The following is a 4,328-nucleotide window of genomic DNA, read 5'->3' on the forward strand; positions in this document are numbered from 1 at the left end:
GCACATCACAACTAGATAGCTGTGTGACCTTGATTAACCTCTCTGCACTCAGGGCTCTCTCATTCATGGTGGTGTTGGGCTAAATGATCATCAAATTCTTATTCAGCTCTCATTTTCTATGTGTCAATGATATAAGCTAAATAATAATTTAATAACTGAATATTTAGATAAGAGAAGTTCCCCATTAATCTCTATCATGTTTCACATATTTTCCTAACATATCATCTAATGCCTATTCATACCAGGAGGGGGAGAGTACAGATGTTTTTTGCCCACAATATGTACACCAATATTCCTCTTCCTTCGTTCCCCCAACCCTTTAACTAAGAATTGGGTTTATAGCCTAGTTTTCTTTAGGAATAACCACATTTCATATGAAGTCTATCTGTATTCATGGCTCCAAGATATTAACATATTTCATAAACGTGGGCCTAAGATTCCTGGTGCAAATGTCATTATGGAGAAAATATGATTGTGAATAATATTTAATAGCCATTGAACATTAAAATTCTTTTAACAAATTATACAGCTAATCAAAAAAAGCATTCCATTTCTTTCATTTCCATAGACACCAACGTTGAAAGAGATGCTATCATCTCTTCACTGGACATGTGCAGAATCCAGTGGTCTTTAGTGTCGTTAGGAACACCATCATCTCTTCTCAGAATATCTAAAAAATGTGAAGAGAAATAATATGTTGTAGATACGTGACATCTTACCCGGATACCTGCAAAATCTCACGGTAACTAACATGGTTAAGGACACACCACTCCTTGTCTAGACTAAAATATCCCAAGGCCACCAGCATGGTAAGGTCCAGATCAACTCTCACCTAGATACATGTAAAATTCAAAGGTCAGCACTACAAATCAGACAGAATCACCATCTGCCTGCATACCAGTAAAAGCCCCATGGTCACTAACGTATTCAGACAAATACCATCTCTTACCTGAATACCTAGAAAGGTGCAGGATCAAGATCATGGTAGGGACATGTCATCTCTTCCTTGGATAACTGCAAAATCCCAAGGTCATTATCTTGATTAGGGACACCATCATCTCTTACGCGGACATCTACAAATTTCCAAGAAAAACACCTTAGTTAGAGACACCTTCATAGTGTGACAGGATATCTGCAAAATTTCCCTGATCACTGCTTACAACTTACAAATACTCACAAATAAATCATGGTCACTAGACTGGCTTCAGAATACCAACATGGTCTACCTGGATATGTGCAAAATCTCACGAGCTCTAACTCTGGTACAAACACCATTATCTTGTACTTAGTGCAAACAAAATTTTGCCTTCAATACCAAACGGAGGTCCTCAACAATCTCTTAACTGGAATCTACAATGGTGTTTAATGATAATTCCATAACCTGGACACCTGAAAATCTAATGAGCAGTGCAGACTTAAAAGGTACCGTAAAACCTACCCAGCTACTTGCAAAAATCCAGGGACAAGACCTTGAATAGAGACATTTTCTCCTCTTGAGTGGGTATCTGCAAAAATACAAATCAAGAGATGATGGTTCAACTAATAATAGCATTCATTTATTCATTCATTCGATTTTATTTTCTCACTAGTTCACAAGTTCAAGTTATTCATTCATTCATATGGAATACATTTTTCTCATTTCATGCATTTTGAGCAAGATTTTTTTCACAGGCAGCTATTGGAAACTGAAAATATTATTATACGACTTGAATAGGTCATTTTACCCTGGGATTGTTTTTGAATCCCCTTATATATTTTTAAATTTTAATTCTAGTAAACATACAGTGTTATACTAGTTTTAGGTGTACAATATAGTGATTCAACAATTCCATACATCACCCAGTGCTCATCATGACCATAGTATTTAATTTGGGATTTCTCTGGTATATTTTCTCGAAGGCCTTCCATCATCTCTTGAGTGGATTCTATAAAAATTCATTGTAAAAACTGTGTTAGGAATACATGTATTACCTGCAAAATCCCATCAAATTTATGAGGCCTATCAAATCTACCTGGAAACTTGCAGAAGTTCAAGGTCAACCCCCTAGTTAGAGACACAATACTGCTGACAAGATAACTGTAAGAAGCCATGGTCAATAAACAGGCAATGGACAAAATACTAACTTACCTGGATACTTATGTAATCTCTGACATACTGATGTTATACAAACATTATATCTAAACTTTAAAATAATAAGGACTAATGCTTACTAGCATCATTGACAATATCATTTCTTACCTGAACACCTGCAAAAAAACATAGCAACACAAGGTTAGGAATACCATCCATACTTACTCAGATATCTGAATATTAGATGGTCTATAGCATGGAAAAGGCTATCATCACCACTTACCTGGATACAAACAAAATCCCTTTAATGATTATTATCAGGATTACCATGGTATCTTAACAGTAACCTGAAGAAAACATTCTGACAGATGTGTCATGACACACCTTTATTACCTGGACCCTGATAATAACCTTGTCACTAGCATCACTGCAGGACTCATTGAATCTTTTTTTTTAAAGATTTTATTATTTATTTATTTGACACAGAGAGAGACAGTGAGAGAGGGAACACAAGTAGGGGGAGTAGGAGAGGGAGAAGCAGGCTTCCCGCCGAGCAGGGAAGGGAGCCCGATGCGGGGCTCGATCCCAGGACCCTGGGATCATGACCCGAGCCGAAGGCAGTCGCCCAACCAACTGAGCCACCCAGGCGCCCCAATCTTTTTTTTTTTTTTTAAGATTTTATTTATTTGTCAGAGAGAGAGTGTGAGCACAAGCAGGGGGAGCGGCAGAAGGAGAGGGAGAAGCAGACTCCCCACCAAGCAGGGAGCCCGACGTGGGGCTCCATCCCAGGACCCTGAGATCATGACCTGAGCCGAAGGCAGATGCTTAACCGATGAGCCACCCACGCGTCCCAGAACTCATTAAATCTACCTAGGATCTTAGGTAGGCCTACCTCATAGTTAGAGATGCCATTATCTCTTGAATGCTCACCTGCAAGCAAACAAACAAACACAAACACAAAAACAAACAACAAAAAAACCCAAACCACGGTACTACTGTAATTTGCACCTTCATAATAATTACATGGATATCTGCAAATTGCTCAACACTCACATGGTTAAACATAATTTTTTCTAAAATATAAAATAGTAGGATAACATGGTTTCTACAACTGGTAAAACATTATCATTTCTTACCTGAAAACCTACAAAAAAAAAAAAATCCCACGGTCAAACAAGAACGAAAATCACTTATGTCAGTATGTAAAGACTGGATGGTCTGTGATGTGATGAAGTTGTGTATCATTGCTTACCTGGATACCAGAAATGTCTCCTGTTAATAACCATTAGGTTCACCATGATCTTGGGACGTGAACCTGAAAAACACATTATGATATATGTATAAAAGAACACAACTTGTTCTACCAGGACATCTGCAAATAATCTTTATGACTTTCATCATTGTAAAACATCAACGGTACCAGAATCCTTGTAGTACTCCAAAGTCAAGATCACAGTCAGGTGAGACAACAGTTGAAAACAGGACACCTGCAAAATTCCCATGGTCACTACTGTGGCAGGAAACATCATCCTAATTGCCTAGATATGATATTACTCAACACTCATAGGGATAAACAAAAATTTTCTCTGAAACATAGAAAATGAAAACTCATGGTTTCTATATGGGCAGGGGATCTATATAATTTCCTACCTGAATGCCCCTGAAGAAATCATGATAACAAGTGTTAGGGCCACCGTCATCACTCACCTAGCTATCTGGAGATCGGACGGCCTGTGCTGTGTGGTTTAGGCCCACATCCTCCCTTACCTGCATACCAGCAATGTCCTTGTCCCCATTAATGACCCATGTTAGGCTCATTGTGATCTCTTGATAGGGGTCTGAAAAAAATGTTATGAAACATGTTTAAGAACACAACTTTTTCTACCAGAATACCTGCAAATAACCTTGGTCACTTCATCATTATGAGACATATCAACTCTGGATACTTAACAGCACTACCTGGATACTTACAATACTCCCAGATCAACACCAATGTCAAAAAATCATCATTCTGTGACTGGACACCTCTAAAAATCATATGGGTAGTACTGTGGTGGGGAAAACCATGACAAATACCTGCATACCTATGATCTCTTAATATGCATAGTGTTAAACATAAATTTTATCTAAAATGTAAAAAGTAAAAATTTACAGTCTCTAGAATTGGTAAGGATTCTTCTTACCTGAATCCCTGCAACAAAATCATCGTAACAAGAAGTGTCAGCACATGTTACCACTTACCTAAATATTTGTGGTT

The sequence above is a fragment of the Halichoerus grypus genome, chromosome X, assembly GCF_964656455.1.
Source record: "Halichoerus grypus chromosome X, mHalGry1.hap1.1, whole genome shotgun sequence".
NCBI classification, from domain to species: Eukaryota; Metazoa; Chordata; class Mammalia; order Carnivora; family Phocidae; genus Halichoerus; species Halichoerus grypus.